The sequence below is a fragment of the Macaca thibetana genome, chromosome 15 (assembly GCF_024542745.1).
Source record: "Macaca thibetana thibetana isolate TM-01 chromosome 15, ASM2454274v1, whole genome shotgun sequence".
Classification (NCBI taxonomy): domain Eukaryota; kingdom Metazoa; phylum Chordata; class Mammalia; order Primates; family Cercopithecidae; genus Macaca; species Macaca thibetana.
Window position 1 is genome coordinate 23909446 of NC_065592.1, and position 19608 is coordinate 23929053.

General features: G+C 34.4%; 1 long non-coding RNA gene across 1 annotated transcript in view; it reads left to right on the top strand.

The window, feature by feature from the left end:
• LOC126936863 (uncharacterized) overlaps positions 1-19404 on the top strand; it is a 35551-nt gene extending 16147 nt beyond the window's left edge. Inside the window, exons 2-3 of the long non-coding RNA XR_007719600.1 lie at positions 1346-1615; positions 19085-19404. This is a non-coding gene — a long non-coding RNA (uncharacterized LOC126936863). The remainder of the gene's footprint in view (positions 1-1345; positions 1616-19084) is intronic.
• Positions 19405-19608: the final 204 nt, after the last annotated feature.

Below are 19608 nucleotides of genomic sequence, written 5' to 3' on the forward strand. Positions count from 1 at the left end.
CTCTTTGGTCTTGCCAATGATTTTTTAAAATATGACACAAAAATCACAGACACCAAAAACAAACAAATGGGACTATATTAAACTAAAATGTTTCTGCACAGCAAAGAAAACAATCAACAAAATGAAAAGACAACCCTCAGAATGGGAGAAAGTATTTGCAAACTATACATTTGATAAGGAATTAATATCAAAAATGTATTAAAAATTCATACAACTTAGTAAAACTCTAAGAAAACAAAACAAAATAACAACATACAAGCCTAAAAATAGGCAAAAGATTTGCATAGATATTTCTCACAAACAGACATATGAGTGACCAACGGGTATGTTAAAAAGTGCCCAACAGTACTAATCATCAGGGAACTGCAAATAAAAATCACATTGGGATATTACCTCATGCCTGTTAGGATGGCTATTATCGAAAAGACAAGAGATAGCAAGTGTTGGTGGGGCTATGGAGAAAAGGGAACCCTTAGACTATTAGTAAGAGTGTAATTGGCATGGCCATTAAGGTGAACAGTTTGGAGGTTCCTCAAAAAATGAATAGTAGAACCACTAAAAAATGCTCCATAAATCCCACTATGGCTATTAATTCCATTGCAAGGGAAATGCAATTAAGATGCCAAAGAAGTATCTGCACACCCACATTAATTGCAGTAATATTCACAATAGCCAAGATATGGAAACACCCAAAGTGTCTGTCAATGGATCAATAGATAAAAGAAGTGTGGCATATATACACAATGAAGTATATTCGGCCAGAAAAAAGAAGGAAACCCTGCCTTGTGACAACAGGGATGAACGTGAAGAATATTAAGCTAAGTGAAATAAACCAGATATGGAAGGACAAATTCTGCATGGTCTCACTTACATGTGGAATGTAAAAATGTCAGAGTCACAGAAGCAGAGAGTAGAAAGGTGATTGCCAGAGAGTAGGAGGTGGGAGAAATAGGGAGATGTTCAAAATGTACACACTTTCAGCTATAAGATGAATAACTTCTGGGGATCTCAAACATAGCATAATAATGTTGGTGACTGTAGTTAACAAGGCTGTATTGTATACTTGAAATGTGCTAAGGCAGTAGATCTTATGTGTCCTCACCACATGCACACATGAAAGAAGGTGACAGATGTATAAATTAGCTTGATGTTGATAATCATTTCACAATGTACACATTTATCAAATTATCACATTGTGCACCTTAAATATATACTGAGCAATATTTATTGATTGTACTTCAACAAAAAATAAAACAAAATTATATTTAAAAAAACAGACAAAAAACAAAGATATGCTGAATTTAATTAATCTCTGGTTTTATTTCTCCTACTTCTCTTCCCAAAGGCTCAGTGCTAGCGGATTCGGATTCACAAGCAACCTGTACTCCTCAAAGAAATACAATGATAAGATGAAGGCGATCTCTCGAACTAGCGACTGGGGCTCTTTCTTCAGTGAAAAAAGTGGGTGTATGCAGACTCCTGAATCTAGATTGCAGGGATGTGACCTATGTAATGAACTTGCTGCTTATGGCTCATCATCTTCTTCAATGACGCGAAAAATAGTAACAACTAATACGTCTCGGGCAAAATAAATACTTTAATGGACTTGTTACAGGTAAGTCTTTTAAAAATCTTTTATTATGAAGTGTTTCATGGTATCCATAATATATAAAGAACTTTAAAATCAATAAAAATGTAAATTTCAATAAGCCAAGATTATATATAGCCAATTGACAGAATAGAAAACATAATGGCTTACAATGGCCTAAAAATATAAAAATATGCTTTACCTCACCAATAATAAGAGAAAAGTAAAAATGAACAATCCAAAACAGAAACAAACATAACAACAGTGACAGACCACTTTACATCTAACAGCTTGACAAAAATTAAAAATCTAATGTATTCTATTGATAATTCAATAAATTCTAATTGTCTTTAGTCCTGTGTATTTTAGTCACTTTAGTGAACTTCCGTGGGTTTTTGTGTTTGTGTCGAAAGAGGTGAAGGAACATTATAATTTTATTTATATAAAGTATTCCATTTACTTATGAAGTCTTCTGCATTGCTTTGTAAATTTTTCACTCAACCACCAGTTTAATGCACAGTTAAATAAAAAAACTTTGCTGTTTCAGTCAATCTTTGTTTACCAAAGATTCCCTCTTTTTCCATCTTGGCTCTGAGGTGTGCTTATTCCATGTAACAGGAAAAAAAAAAAAAAAAAAAAAAAACTAAATATTTCCTTAATAAACATTGATTTGTTCACATCATTTTAACCATCCAGGATTTAATCCACTTCGAAGGGCTTTTTTCTGTACGAAATGGGACATTTGGGCTCAGCGACCTTTTAGCTTCTTTCCAACTTTGAGATCATATAACTACCTAGATTCCAAATGCATGTTTAGTATTTTAAACATAGTATTCAAAGAAAAGTCAAAGAATTGGTGGAGAGGATTGTCAGGGTGGGCTGGGGGTATGTAGGATGCAGTGAGGGGTGGAGTTGGGGAGGTCAAGTGGTACCAATTGTGGCTTGGAATTCTGCAAGCAGCCGTGGGTCACAGATGAATCTTATAGAGGGCTTAAAGAGTAGTATGTGCACGAAGTTACAGTCACACAGCATTCACTCTGGTAGGGTTGATGACATCTCAGTCCCTACATCAGGTCCGCAGCCTCTGGAGGTGGGCCCTTGTAACCACCCTCAGATTCATCTGTAGGGTGTTTTCCACAGTTCCCTGGGAATCTTCCCCGACAGGGCTCTACCATCCTGTCCCAAGCGGAAACCTTCCCTCCAAGTTCTCTCTCCCTGATGTTAGAATGGGTACCACCTGCAAGCCATACCATGGGACTATTGCCTCCTGCTTAGAAGAGGCTTCTGAGAAACATATTTGCCTTCCTGCACATGTGGGGGATTATGTCAGGGCCTTGGGAGGAAAGATCAAGCTCTTTGAAAATGAGATTATATTTGCGGTTGTTTATCTGGCTTCCCAGAGAGTGAAAAGAGATGGGATGGGTACTGAGGAGAGGAAAGATTTGCTCAGAGCCAAGAACCCTGGCCTGAGAGTCAGAAGGATTATTTAATCTTAATGAAAAAATGGGTTTAACAAAAGTGGCCAATTAATAAAGAGGACTTTTTAATGGAAATATTTATTGAGCTTTTACTACATGCCAGGAAGGTTCTAGGCTCTGAAAATACATCAATGAAACGAGATAAGACAGGTTGCCTATTCTTACAAGTTTAGAATCTAGTGGGAAGTAGGTAATGTGAGATAATTATCATATTAAAATTAAGATAATTCTATTAAAAAATTCTATTATGTATTAAGATAATTATATTAAAATTAATTCTATTAAAATTACGATAATTTACTTACACAGCTCATCACTATTTCTGGTACATTGTAAAAGCTCAATACATGGTAGTTATTTTTAAATGCTCAGTGGTAGGTAAATCTATGAAGGTAGAACACTGTGGGTCTTGCAGTATCCTTATCATCAGCAGCACTCAATAACCATTATGTTTATTGAATGACTGAATAAATGGCTCTGCCAATTGACTAGATGTGAGTTGGAGAAACTCACTTTCTCTCTCTAGGATGCAGATTTCTCTTAAGTACAATAGAGGAAGGAGAACACTGCTGATCTATGGCTCTTAATAGCAATCCCAATTCACAACGACCCCATCCTCAGTCCAGATAATTCATCCCGGGTCTCTCAGTCTCACTTAAAGGGCCTTTCAGGGAAAACCTCCACGTATCATTTCACAGTAGTCTTCAACAAGACCTCTAAGCTTAAGATGAACTAATCTAATCACCATCCTCTAAATTCTCCACGTGTTTCTTGCCCCTAGGCCTCTGCTCACAGTACTTCCTCTGAGAGCCTTCTGTTCTTTTCTCCATCCAGTTGACTTTTTCTTGTTATTGACATTCATCATCAACTGTCTTCTCAAGAGAATCTCCCTTGCCATCTCTTCATCTCACCTTGCACATTTAGGCTCCCGTCTGCTATGCTGGCAAAGCTCCCAGGGCTTAACCTTAACTTGGCATGGGTACATTTAATTGTGATTATCTGTTTTAGTGTTTTTGTTTGTTTGTTTGTTTTTTGAGATCAGAGACAGTTTTATTTTTTCTTTGTATCCTGAAAGACTCACAGTGCCTTTCACGTAATAGATGCTCCATGATCTTTTTTTAAGACAGGGTCTCTCTCTGTCACCCAGGCTGGAGTTCAGTTACATGAACACAGCTCACAGGGTCTGGGCAAGTTACCCAACCTCATTTGAAATTCTGGGCTCAAGCAATCCTTCTCCCTTGGCTTCCCAAAATGCTTGAATTACAGGTGTGAACCACTGCACCCAACCGATAAATGTTTCTTGAATCGAACTGAGATTTTGTCCTCCATATGCCACTGGGACAAAAATTGCCAGTCATCATTTTATAATGAGTTCATATTAATGTTGACAACAATTTGTTTTTTTGGTTTTTTGTTTTTTTGTTTTTGTTTTTGTTTTTTTACATTGCCCAGCTGAAGAAACAAATAGAAAAAATTTCAAAGTCTGGATGTCAAAAATAATATATAATTCCATGTTAAGCTGAAATAAGATTATAGAAAAGTATCAATGCATTAAAGTAGAAAGTCAATTATACTGATATAAGTGGGTCTTAAACTTAGTTCTGCCACTTAAATTATCTCCCTTCAATCTCTTGGGGGCAATGAAATTAGTAGTAGAAAGAGTACTTGTTTTGGCATGAGACAAATCTGGATTCAGTTGAGATATATATATATCTTTTTCTAACTCTTTTTCTTCACTGACCTGTGAAATGTAGTATATTCTTGAAGTGCAATTCTTTCATTTGTATCATGGTCTAATTAGATATAATACATAGGGTATTCTTAATATTTTGTAAAATGATTTAAGTAAAGAATTTAACATAGAATCTACCCTATGTGAAATACACAATGTACACTGGTTTTTCCATTTATAAAATTAGGATCTTGGGGACAGAATGCATCAGAGGATGTAGCCATGTCTATGAAAATGGTATGCCTAGTTACTGGCCATGGTTGATATTCAATATATGTCTGTTAAAATAATCAAAATGGTGACATCATAATAACTCTTTTGTTGATAACCAGCACTACTTCCTGAAATGTATTTGAGTCAGTTAGAAGCTAGTTTTCTGATGAAGAAGAAAGTAATAAAAACAAGTAAGAAGACATAAAAATAAGATGAAGAAAAGGGAAGAGGGGCAGGAAAAGGAGGAGAAGGATGAGGGTGATGAAAAGAAGGAAGAAGAACAAGGTGAAAAAAGAGGAGGAGGAGGACAGGAAGGAGGGGAAAGAGAAGATGAATTAAATTTTTACAGAAAGATGAGAAAATTGAAATCTTTATAAAGGAGCATAAAATGTGATATGTGTATTATTAAGAAAAAAGAAATACCATCAGTTTGAAATAATTTTTAGAGTTTTCAGCCCAGAACAGTCCTGGTGGACTTTGTCTCTACCAAAGGATACCGTAAGAGGTATTGGGATGAAGCTGCTTTCATCCTTATTTTACAAAGGTCTGCCAACATCTCTTAGGACCAAGTGCTCTATACTTGCGAATTTCTTGGAATTCCAGGATAGCTACGGCCTATGTTTTAGTGACCCAAGGCAGCAAAATTGCAAGGGTCTAAACTGGATTTCTTGATTTAGCATCAAAAGTCTGATCTTTTAAATAGCTTGTGGAAGTTAAAAATGGCCAAGCCTTGACATCAGGGAATTACCCTTTTAAAAAATCATTATTTCTTTAGAAAGCACCACATGTCTGGATTTTTCCATCTCATTATTGGCATGACCATTTTTGCAGGCTTAGTAATGATACTCTTTTTAAACATTAGTCATAGTAATGAGACCCTTTTAGGAGAGAACTAAAGGCTCCATATTTAGTCTTTCAACTAATGAGCTTGGGTAAAATGTTGAATTTGATATGTGCTATAGAAACAGTTAAAAATGTAGCAAAAACTAGCTTTGAGAGGCAGTCAAGCTTGCCTGTGTATTGGTCTTATAATCAGGAGGTATGCATAAGTTAGGACTTTGCCTTTTCTTGACTATTTGGTTTAATAATTTCATCAGACTTTTTCTTTGCTTGATATCTTTTTAATTTACTTTACATTTTTATATGTTATGACATTAAAAAGGAAAATATCAAAATGAAATATAGATGCCTTTAGGCACTTTTTCTTTTCTTTTTTCCTTGTCTCTGATTATAAGAAAGGAGCTTCGGTGTGGTAATATACAAAATAAATAAAGTTCTAAAAACAGCATAAAACATCTATATCCCACCAACTGGAAATGTGTGTGAGTGTGCGTGTGTACACTCACACACACACACACAAATATGATCTATATGTCTCTAGTTTTCAGTCTGAACTTTTTATTTTTCATCTTTATATACTACTTGCATAATTTTATATTCAACTGTTTTGTTGTTTGTGTTGTTTTTGTTTTTGTTTTCAACCTTAGATGAAGCATATAATTGAGTCAATCTTACTCTATTTCATGGTAATTATCTTGATTCTTTCAAGGCCTCATACTTGTTTTATTTTACTTTGCATTTTATCTTCTATTCATTTTCTCTCCCTCCTCTTTTCCCCTTTGTTCCTCAAAACATCCAGACTAGCATATTGATGTTTCTTAGATATACAGTCAAGCTTAACACATATTTTGTTATTTTATGTAAATATACATTTTTAATTTTCACAAATAAAATTATACATTTGTTACTTATCCTATTTCTTAATTTATTCAATAAATACTGTGTTTTTAACATTTAACCTTATTCCTCTAAGTGCATCTAGTTTTTGTCTTCTGTCTCTAATTCTGCTTTGTATTGATCACCCTCTTCTTTATAATTTACCCAACTTTTGGTAATAGACATTTAGATTGATCTACTTCCTTATTACCATACATATCTTATGAATAAATTTGTCATGCACATCCCTCGATAGACTTGTGCATGGCTTTCTCTGGAGTAGATACCCAAGAGTAGGATTCCTACATCCCTGGCCACATACACACGCAATTTCACTTAGTACTACCAAGATTTGCCCTCGAAATTGGCCACACCAGTTCAGGCTCCCACCTGTAGGGCAGGGAGTGGGTTCCCATTTCACTCCTGTACTAGTCCGTTTTCATACCGCTATAAAGAACTGTGAGACTGGGTAATTTATAAAGGAAAGAGGTTTAATTGACTCACAGTTTCAGCATGGCTGGGGAGGTCTCAGGAAACTTAAAATCGTGGTGGAAAGCGAAGGGGAAGCAAGGCACCTTCCTCACAGGTGGCAGGAAATAGCTGTGGAGGGAAGTGGAAAGAGCTCCTTATAAAACCATTAGATCTCATGAAGAACTCACTATCATGAGAACGGCATGAAGGAAACTGCCCCTACTTTCAATTACCTTCAATTTGTCTCTCCCTTGACCTATGGGTATTATAGGGATTACAATTCAAGATGAGATATGGGTCAGGACACAAAGCCTAACCATATCAACTCCCTCACCCCATACACAATAAGGCACAATTGTAAATATCAGCTAAATATAAAGCAGTGTATGTTATCTCTGCCTGCAGTATTCTTCCCCCAGACATTCACATGGGTCACTCCCTCTCCTTCAAGTCTTTATTCAAATGTCAATTTATAAATGAAGACTTCACTGAAGCTCTTTAAAAAATTGAAACCCCAAACTTTTTATTCTTTTTGAAATTGCAACTCCCACACTTTATATTCCCTTTCCCTTTTTTTTATTATTTAATAGAACTCTGTAATCTCTTACATGTTAATATTTGTCACTGTTTTATATGTCCTTTAAAAATGTATATTCTTTGTTGGGTACAGTGGTCTGTATGTATCTATTAGATAGTGCCTGCTAATCATATTTTTGTAATTTTTAAAAATACTTTCATTTATTTTAAAAATCTACTTGATCTGTTAGAGGAACATGTAAAAATCTCACCCTATAAGTTATTGCCACATTTATTTCTCTCTGATATTCTTATACTGTTGTTTTATTAATTCTGTGTCTATTTCCTTAGGTGCATGTATGTTTATGAATATTGTTTCTTTTTTGATCTATTGTTCCATTACCTATGTTATTTTACTATTTTTCTGACTTTACTTAAAATTATATTGATATGTTATAAAAATTGCTATCTCAGACATCTGTAGTCCATATTATCCTCATATATATGTTTCTATTTTTTTGTATGCACCATATCCTTTGTTTTTAAATTTTTTTTTTAAAGATAACAAATTAGTGGATTTTGGCATTAAAAAGTACAGTTTAAGAATCTCTGAGTCTTGAACAGTAAATTTAAACCATGAACATTTCATGTATCATGATTATATTTTTACTTATTTCTGTAACTTTATTTTGCAGTTCTGTTTGCCATGGTTATTTCCCTTTTCATCTTCCTTCCTGCCTCCAATTAATGGAGTAAATTTTATTGTACAGTTTAGAAAAATTATATTGAATTATTTCTGATAGAGAACATTTATTAAAAATTTTATATTGTTTCGCCATTTTCTTATCAATTTTTAAGACTTTCAATGTGCATGTCTTCCATGATCAAGAACAACATTTTAGCCCATTTTCTTCTTACTTGGCCTCTTCTCCTTCATCCTCTCATAGTATCATATTGAGTTTTAATCTTAATTCCTATACATTTTTCTCTTTTCTCACTTTTTTTTTTTTTATTTTGTGAGAGATCATTAAGACAATAACTTTTATTAAGGTAATTAATTAACTTTGTTAGCAAGATCTTCTATAATTCTCCTGAATTTAATAGTCTACTTGTAATATTTTTTTATAAAAATGTTTGCAAAAATGGTATTTTTGTATTAAAACTTTTGGGACTTTTTATGCCTAAGACTGATTATTTGGCTTTTTCATTTAGAGTTGATATACATGTACTTTTTTTTAGCACTTTGGAAATATTTCTCCACTATCCTCTTGCATCTAGTGCTTCATACACAATGTTGGTTTCTACCTGGTTTCCTCTTCCTCTATAGATCAGGTCTTTATTTCCCCTGGAATTGGATAAAATTTTCTCCTTTACTGAAGTCTTTAATTTTACTGTACAGTTTTCTTTTATTTCCTTGTTTCTTGTTTGTTTTGATTTCTTTTTCACATGATTTAGCACTCTGAGACCTTTTTATCTGTAATTTTGCTTCTGTTTTATTTTAGGACAGTCTCAATTGTTATTTCTTCAAGCATGCTTTTTATGCATCCCCCACTAACTTCTTTCCAGTATTCCTATTATATAAAAATTGGCAACTCTCTTTTACTCCTTTACATTCCTTAAGTTAAAAGAATATTAATCAATATATTTCTTTCCAATATCTTCCATGTACATTCATTAGTCTGATATTTCCACTTGATTCTTTAACTCTTCATTGAATCCATGCTTTCATTTATTCACCATAAGAACTTAATTTTAGTTTTTTATTTTGCTAACATGTTATCACCATGTTTTTTTTATATTTTGTTTTCTTGCTTTATATTTCTAACAGACTATCTTATTATTCTGAAGATGACTTTTTATGTTTACATCTATTTTCCTAAGCATATCTAAGCTTCATAAAGGCAAGGACCATATCTTATACATCAACTTTTATATCAGTTCTTTAAAAATATGACATTCTTAAAAACATTTGCCAAATTACTAAATGTGCTAAATTAGCGAAAGAAAAGATACATTTTATTCATTGTATATTTTTTGAAGTGTTTTAGTGAATGCTTAGCATTTTTTAAAGCACACTTATTGATTAGCAGAAAACTTTTTTTGAGGCTATTTTGCTAAAACTGTGGCTCTTCTGATATGCTAGCTTTGGACTTCCAACCATTAGAACTATAAAAGAATACATTTCTGCTGTTTTAAACTACCAAGTTTGTGTTACTTTGTTACTACAGCCACAGGACTCTAATACACGTGGTGAAAAGTTCTGGGATCCCTTTATACAATGATCTCCCTTCCACCTTTTAGAGATTTATAACATACATTAATATATTAAAAGATCTATTAAGTCAGTGAATTTATTTAGGTCAATATTTTCAAAACTTATTTGAGTCTGGGATTCATTCCTTCTCTACTCTCTTCATAACATTGATAGCCTGTGTGGCTATGATTTACAAAATACACTTTGAAGAATATTGAATTAAATATTTCTAATCCTAAAATTAAGTCAAAAATAGTTGCAAAATCATAGCATACTTTCTTTCATTTTTTTTTTTTGAGACGGAGTCTCGCTCTGTCGCCCAGGCTCGAGTGCAGATGCCGGATCTCAGCTCACTACAAGCTCTGCCTCCCGGGTTCACGCCATTCTCCTGCCTCAGCCTCCCGAGTAGCTGGGACTACAGGCGCCCGCCACCTTGCCGGGCTAGTTTTTGGTATTTTTTAGTAGAGATGAGGTTTCAACATGTTAGCCAGGATGGTCTCGAACTCTTGACCTTGTGATCCGCCCGTCTCGGCCTCTCAAAGTGCTGGGATTACAGGCTTGAGCCACCGCGCCCGGCCTCTTTCATTCTTAAAACAATTGACACACTGTTATTTACGCTTTAGGTAGCAATCCTGTGGAATTCATATTTTCTTTCTTCCTCTTTCTTTCTCTTTCTCTTTGTTTCTTTCTTTCTTTCTTTCTTCTTATTCTTTCTCTCTTTCTTTCTTTCTTTCTCTTTTCCCTTTCCTTCCTTTCCTTTCCTTCCTTCTTTCCTTCCCTTCCTTCTCTTTCTTTCTCTCTTTCGCTTTCCCTTCCTTTCCTTCCTTTCCTTCCCTTCCTTTCCTTCCTTTTCTTTCCTTCCTTCCTTCCCTTCCTCCCTTCCCTTTCTCCCTTCCCTTCCTTTCCCTTCTTTTCCCTCCCTCCCTCCCTCCCTCCCTTTCTCTCTCTTTCTTTCTTTCTTTCTTTCTTTCTCTTTCTTTCTTTCTTTCTTTCTTTCTTTCTTTCTTCTTCTTTCTTTCTTTCTTTCTTTCTTTCTTTCTTTCTTTCTTTCTTTCTTTCTTTCTTTCTTTCTTTCTTTCTTTCTTTCTTTCTTTCTTTCTTTCTTTCTTTCTTTCTTTCTTCTTCCTTCCTTCCTTCCTTCCTTCCTTCCTTCCTTCCTTCCTTCCTTCCTTCCTTCCTTCCTTCCTTCCTTCCTTCTTTTTTTCTTTCATGGAGTTTCACACTTGTTGCCCAGGCAGGAGTACAACTGCATGATCTCGGCTCTCTGCAACCTCTGTCTCCTGAATTCAAGAGATTCTCCTGTCTCAGCCTCCCAAGTAGGTGGAATTACAGGTGCCTGCCATTATGCCAGGCTAATTTTTGTATTTTTAGTAGAGATGGGGTTTCACCATGTTGGCCAGGCTGGTCTCAAACTCCTGACCTCAGGTGACCTCCCACCTTGGCCTCCCAAAGTGCTGGGATTATGGGCATGAGCCACCACACCCAATCCAGAATTCACACTTTCAACAGCAAAATGGACTTTGCAAGATATTATATGCAGATAGGGCCCAAAGATAGTAATAATTTGATTTTTTTGCATTAATTCCATTATTGCCATTTTATATTTCACAGGCCTTAATAACATTTTGTATAACAGAAAAGCCAACATGTTTTTATGTACTACTCCAGCAAATAAATACTGTAATTTACCTAATGATATCACACTATTACTTCAATAAATGGATGACTGAAAATTATGCTCTATTTCCATATCTACAATAAATTAGGAAAGGGCAAGTATTTAAGTAAGGATAAGAAATTCCAATTTCTTATCCTATGGGACTTAGTCTACTGCACTTTGGAAAGAAGGCATATTTTAAAGATAGAAATGTAAAGGATGAAATGCAGCAAAGTACTGTCAAAGTCTCTCTTTTATTAATTTATTTAACATTTTTTACAAATATTTGTTGAGGTGCTCTTCTATATACAAAACATCATGATGGGTGCTCTTTTCCCAAATAATAGTAGAAATTAATTTAAGGAGACATTGTCTAGTTAAAACTAAACATTGATGCTTGAGAAAACTGAGGTTCAGGGATACAAAAAAAACGTGCCAAGTTGCACAAAGAGTTAATAGAACAACAAACTTGAACTGTAATAATATTAATTTGGATATTTTAATGACAATGCAGCTATAATCAATTTATGTAAAAAAATGAAATCAGATCTCAATGCTACCTTTGCTTTTATTTTTCCCCAATAAATGTATTGATCCTTTTATTATAGCCCAGTAAATGGTTTATTTTGGTGAACGGTCCATGTATACATGAAAATAATGTGTTTCCCGCTGTGTGGAGTCTTCCATAAATTCCAATTAAAACAAGTTCATATGAGAGTTGTTTGTTTCATCTACATTCTCACTGATTTTCTATGCATTATATTAATTATTAAAAGCAGAATGTTAAAATTTTCAACAAATATGTATATTTCTCCATTTATTTCTATTAGTTCTTCTTCATTTTGAAACTCTTATTATGTTCGTGCACATTTAGGATTATTCAGTCTTCCCAGTGAATTGACTTTACCATCTTTATTATTAAGAAATGTCTCTATTTTTCTCTGGAAATATTCATTTTTATGTTTATTTTGACTGATATTAACCCAGCACTCCTAGCATGCCAGTTTTCTTATAATCAATGACCACTTTATAAATATTTTTTATTCTTATACTTGTAGCCTGTATGTGTCTTTTAACTTAAAACACATTGCCTGTAGTAATTGGTTTACATACTTTTTACTTCTTCATATGTTATAAATCCAACCATAGATAGTTATTGCTTTTTGCACTGAACATCCAATTATATTTACAGGTATTATGGAATGAGAAAACACATATTTCAAAGTTTCATTTCTAGTGTGGTTCATTTGTATAGATTGTTTCCCACCTAGCATCGCTTTCCTTTAGCCTGAAAAAGTCCTTTAATATTTCTTATATATTATTTTAACATGTTTGCTGCTGACAAATTGTTTTAGTGTTTGACTGTCTTTTTCATTCATAAGGAATATTTTTAATTTAAAATATTTTATTGTTAGATGCTGACTTCCATGTTACTTTAGAACTTTGAAGATGTTGTTCTTTTATTTTCCGGATACTCTTGGCCTGTTTCTTTTTTTTTTTTTTTTTTCCTTGGTAAAGTTTATTTGCTTCCCCACAACGCTTTTAGGCGTTTTATTGCAGTCAAACATTATAAATGAATTTTTAGAATATTATCCAAGGTGTTTCCCCAACATATACATTTCTTCTCTTTCTACTTTTTTTATTATTTATTTATTTATTATTATTATTATACTTCAAGTTCTAGGGTACATGTGCATAACGTGCAGGTTTGTTACATATGTATACTTGTGCCATGTTGGTGTGCTGCACCCATCAACTCGTCAGCACCCATCAACTCGTCATTTACATCAGGTATAAATCCCAATGCAATCCCTCCCCCCTCCCCCCTCCCCATGATAGGCCCCAGTGTGTGATGTTCCCCTTCCCGAGTCCAAGTGATCTCATTGTTCAGTTCCCACCTATGAGTGAGAACATGCGGTGTTTGGTTTTCTGTTCTTGTGATAGTTTGCTAAGAATGATGGTTTCCAGCTGCATCCATGTCCCTACAAAGGACACAAATTCATCCTTTTTTATGGCTGCATAGTATTCCATGGTGTATATGTGCCACATTTTCTTAATCCAGTCTGTCACTGATGGACATCTGGGTTGATTCCAAGTCTTTGCTATTGTGAATAGTGCCGCAATAAACATACGTGTGCATGTGTCTTTATAGCAGCATGATTTATAATCCTTTGGGTATATACCCAGTAATGGGATGGCTGGGTCATATGGTACATCTAGTTCTAGATCCTTGAGGAATTGCCATACTGTTTTCCATAATGGTTGAACTAGTTTACAATCCCACCAACAGTGTAAAAGTGTTCCTATTTCTCCACATTCTCTCCAGCACCTGTTGCTTCCTGACCTTTTAATGATCGCCATTCTAACTGGTGTGAGATGGTATCTCATTGTGGTTTTGATTTGCATTTCTCTGATGCTCTTGGCCTGTTTCTAATGAAAAGTTACTGATAATTGTTGTCACTATTCCTGAGGACTGCTTTTAAGATTTCCTCTTTGTCTTGAGTTTTCATCAGTGTGATCACGATGTGCCTAAATGTAGTTTTCTTTGTGTTAGTCTTTCTTAGTTCCATTGAGCTTCTTAAATACATGGTTTATTCAATTTTTATTAAACTGGGGAATTTTTAGCCAGTACTTAAAGAAATATATTCTCTTCTTGATCTCTTTCTTCCCTCTTTCTAAAACTCTAATTAAACATATATTAGACTGCTTGCTATTATCCCTCAGATCATTGAAGGTATATTCATAATTTAAAGTCATTTTAATCCCTGCTTTTTAATTAGAATGTTTATCGATATAACTTCCATGGCTATGCGTTCAAGGCTGCTTATGTTTTCTGCAGCATCTAGTCTGCTGTTAAATACATTCAGTTAATATCCTTTATTTCAGATATTGGGTTTATTAATCTATAATTTATTTTGTTTTTTAAACATAATTTTTACTTCTACATTGAGATCCCTGTTTTCTAGTTATGTTCACATTTTCCTTTAAGTTCTTGAATATATTTATAGTAACTGATTTAAAGTCCTTGTATGGTAATTCCATTAGTTGTGTTATTTGTGGGCATTTTTGTTGAGTAATCTTTCTACTGATTGTCAGTCAAACTTTCTGCTTCTTTCCAAGTCTAGTAATCTTGATTTATGTACGTGAACATGTGGATACTTCATTACTAAGTGCCTGGATTTTGCCTTTACTTAAATAGTTGATGTTTGTTTTGCCAGGCAGTTAATTTCTTCTGAGGATTTTATGTAAGTCTTTTTCTTCTTCTGGGGCTTTTTGGTAAGTTTTCTTAGGATCATGTAGATTAACCTATACTCTGTGAATTGATTAGTCTTATTTCTAAGGTGAAAGTTGTTTAGAATTTCATCTAAGATGTATAATATCTCTCCATTCTGGCTTGCTTTGTACAAACTTAAGAATCTCACAGCTCATAGATGCTTAGCTAATATATCCCTAGTAGTTGTCTTCTTACTGCTTTATTTTATTTCTTGCCTAGACTTGCAGGCTATATAGTAGGTTCAACTAAGTATTCAGTCAAATACTCAAAGGGAAATCCAAATTTCTGTATGGAGATCTCCACATTTCCATATAACTCTTTCCTCTCAAGCTCGTACCAGCAGTTTGGTGCCACATTTTCTTAATCCAGTCTATCATTGATAGACATTTGGGTTGTTCCAAGTCTTTGCTATTGTGAATAGTGCCACAATAAGCATACATGTGCATGTGTCTTTATAGCAGCATGATTTATAATCCTTTGGGTATATACCCAGTAATGGGATGGCTGGGTCAAATGGTATTTCTAGTTCTAGATCCTTGAGGAATCACAACACTGTCTTCCACAATGGTTGAACTAGTTTACAATCCCACCAACAGTGTAAAAGTGTTCCTATTTCTCCACATTCTCTCTAGCACCTGTTGCTTCCTGACCTTTTAATGATCGCCATTCTAACTGGTGTGAGATGGTATCTCATTGTGCATGTAGATTTTTATATAGCAAAAAAAAAAAAAAAAAAAAAAAAAATCCTACACACAGTTTGACATCAGTGTGTATATTGATCTGATGGCTATGAAGATGACTAAAGATGCAGTCACTGTACTTAAGGGATTTAGATTAAAATTAAAAACGTAAGACCCAAATGTATGGAAATTTGAAGTACTAAGACATCACTTTCACTTTGAATTTGAATTTGTTAAGTCACCTAAGTACATGCCATTGTATATGGTATTATACTATTATTATTTTTAATGTGGTTGACTGATGAATTTGGAAGAAGCCAGAGATGGCTGCCAAATCTTTCTGAAGGAAGAAGCACCTTGCACTTTGTATACTAGCAAAATGTCATTAGTTATAGATTTTTGAGCTTATCGTTGTGTTTCACCTATCGCTTTCAATATTCTGTTTTCACTGACTAGAATATGACCTTCTGTAGTCCTTTTTTTCCACAAACTCCTACTCACTCTTATAAACAATGTTTCTTTTATTATCTTCTCCAAGAAAATAATTTTGATGTTATAAAAATAAATGGATTCTTCTGTGTAGAGCTGAACTTTGCACAAGGTTGAATAGAGCACTTATCAACATATATTTGAAGTATTTTTGTAAATTAATATTTTTACTGAAGTATTGAGTTCAAGGATTATTTATTTTTTGCTAACACCACAACTTTTGCTAATACCTAGTGTGAGTCATGGCATGGAAAATGTAAATGAAAAAGAATAGAATAGATTGGAAATGGATAAACTAGAAGAGAATAGGATAGAATAGAACCAGGGAGTCTAGGATAGAATAGAATATAATGTAATACAATAGAATAACTTAAAACATTGGTTAGACACTCTGGAGACATTTTAACTTTTGAAAATTGCCAAAATATCAAGTATTGAAATTATAATTGCTACCTGGTCATCACTTGTGTGACTGATGCAGTAGCAATGATTCTACTCTTTGAAAGTGATTGAATGAGGCCTATTAAAACCAACAAAAGTGCTAGTAAAGTAAAAAATAAACTTTTAAAAGCCTCCTCTAGCCTGTGCATGTCATAGCTCAGTGTGTAAAGCTCAACCCAGTATTTCCAGGTGACTAAAGGCAGGTTCATCTCTTTCAAGCACTTCCTAAAAATTTTCGAGTGAGAATTTTCTTGCCATAGAATGGATCCTTAGAAACCCAGTGACAGGTCAGCATCATAGGGAAGAAGGTAGAAATTTCAGAATTACTTCAAATACCACCAAATAGTGAGATGTAACGGAGTCTGTGAGGACTCTAATATTTTAGTTTTATTGGCTGGTATATCTGTACTCCATTCATTTCCTTATTTACTTATTCATTAGTTTGCTTCTTTATTTAAAATAAATATAAACAAATATTTACTGGTTGCCTACTATTGGCCATATAAATCTCATTTCTTACCCTCTGTTTAGGCATAGGCAATAAGAATTAAGATGTAAAGAAGACACAAGAGAGCAATAATCATGGAGCTAAAAATAAGACATGGACAATGCTGAGAACAGGCTTTTTCGTAGAGTACAATAGGTGCTATGATGGATAAATGCAGAGTGTACTTTGAAATCATATAGCAGGGCCCCCTAAGTTAATATGGAGAGTTAGGGCAGACTTACCTCCTAGAGAAAGTGACATCTACATTGAGAGCTGAATGTCAAGTGGGAAATAATCAGGGGAGGAGAAATAAAAGAGAGCATAGCTTCTTAGAAAGGGTAAAAAACGAAGCACAGTGTGCCTAGAGGGTAGACTGGGGGTACATTGGTGAAGAATGAGGCCAGATTGGTGAACAGGAACAGACACAAAAAGCTTTGTAAGTTTGACTAAAGTGTTTAGAAAGTATCCTTTTTCATTTTTGTTGTAAGAAGAGTGACTATGCGTTACTGGAAGAATTGTAATTGATCTATACTCTATGCCTGTACATATATATGTAAATTATCTATTTCTATATTATATGCATTATGACATCATAATATATGCAATATGTATATGTATACATGAAATGAATGTGAACGCATGCAGACACATTACGCCAGGTGTACCACAGTTATGGTTTGACTCTTAATTCCTATCCATGGAGCGTACTCATCAGCACATCTTTGTCGATGTAAATTCTTCTGCAGTGGGTTACCTGACTCTTTCCTAAGCTCTTCAGACCACTCTACCTCTGCTTGTTGATTAAAAATATCAATCTAAGATGAAAATCTGGTCATGCTGTCTCATTTGTTTAAAACACCCCATTGCCCTTAATAAATTGCATTAAAATAAAATTTAAGCTCTTTAGAAGTGTTGACCAAGACGCTTCATAATCTGAGATTCCCAAATTTGCCGACCAATCCTCAGCCGTCATTGTTCTCCCACACAAATCCGATATTCCAAAAAAGTAAATTTCCTCCAGTTGTTTGATGTGACACAAGCGTTTCTAACTTTGTATATGTTCTTCCTCAGTCTCTAACATTCTTTTTCCTTCTTTACCTGTCTAATTTCTATTTTTCCTTGAAAACTCAGTGCAGGCATCACTTTTTCCTTCCTCCTAGGATGCTATGGGCGTTTCCCCTTCTCTGATTACCCAAACCACCAGTTGTACACACAGTCCCAGCTCCATTACTTGAAGACCATAACTTTGGTTGATACTTAACCTCCAGTATCCTATTTCCTTTTACCTCTTCAAGATAATTACACATCTACCTCTTGGGATCTCTATAAGAATAATAGATTCCACTCAATATATGTTGGCTGGTGTTATTATTTTAAATTATTGTAGTCATTGTTACATGCATCATTATTCTATTAACTGATCGGTTTTTCTCATCAGCCTGAAGGGCAGGTTCATGTGTTTGTTTTTTCTTTGGTGTCATTACTCAGGAACCAGATATGGGATAGGAGTGCAGTGAATCTCTACTGTGTAATGGAAGAAAAAAGGTCTCTATAGGAGCCAAATGTCCAGCTTCACAATTGGCCTATTGTGGGATATTAGGCAGATCATTTCCCTCCCTGGGCCTCTGTAATTTTATCTGCGACATAGAAAGAATGAATTAGAAGGTGAATAAGATATCTTCTAATTACATAATGTTATTGAACTTATCAAACTATAGGATGAAATGCTTTGACGATTTTTATATTTTTCCTCAGAGTCCACTCTAACTCCAGGGTCTGGTGCAACCCAAGTCCAGGCTCTCAGAAGTTCACTGCCAAATCTGAAAACTGGTTTGTACTGGGTGGAATGAATATTACTTACACTGACACCTCTAATAATTTTGGTCCTGACTGCTTACCAGTGTTGCAATTGGACACTTATTGTTCCTGCTGTTTCAGCAAAGACGTGAGAGGCACATTTATGATTTAGTGTGTCAAAGTCACAGATAGAGAAGCTGTCATCTGTAATTTTCACATGTCAAGTGACTACAAGTTGAGCTGACAGAATGAATTAGGCCTTCTTTCTCTTATTTTGTGTACCATCTCCAGCAACCTGATTTTTAAAAAAGAAAAAAGGAACTTACTTGAACTAAAGTGGTTAAGACCTTGACATTTGCTCACAGAAAGAGTCGTTGAGTCGTTTCTAGTTGTTGACGGGCAAAAGATGCAGTTGTCCCTTATGGAAAATTCCAAGAACTTGTACATAATTTGAGTCATGCAAACCTGAGTTCTGCATGACTGAGCTCTGTCACTCAGTGGTTGGGAAATTTATCATCATCTCTATGCCTTGGTTTCTGCATCTGTAAAGTGGAAATGATAATGTCTACCTTGTGTGATTCCTGGAAGAATTAAATACATGATATTCAAAATCTTTTGGTCAATTGTAAATTGCCAGGAAGCATAAGTTATTGTTAACTGAGAGAATCAAACTTTGATTAACATATTTAGCATCTTTAAAAAACACATAATTCCCATTTTTACCCATGGGAGAGGATTATATTGAAAATAATGTGAATTTTGTTTAAACATTTTGTATCTTATATGGTTTGGGGTACATTTTTTGTAAAGGAATA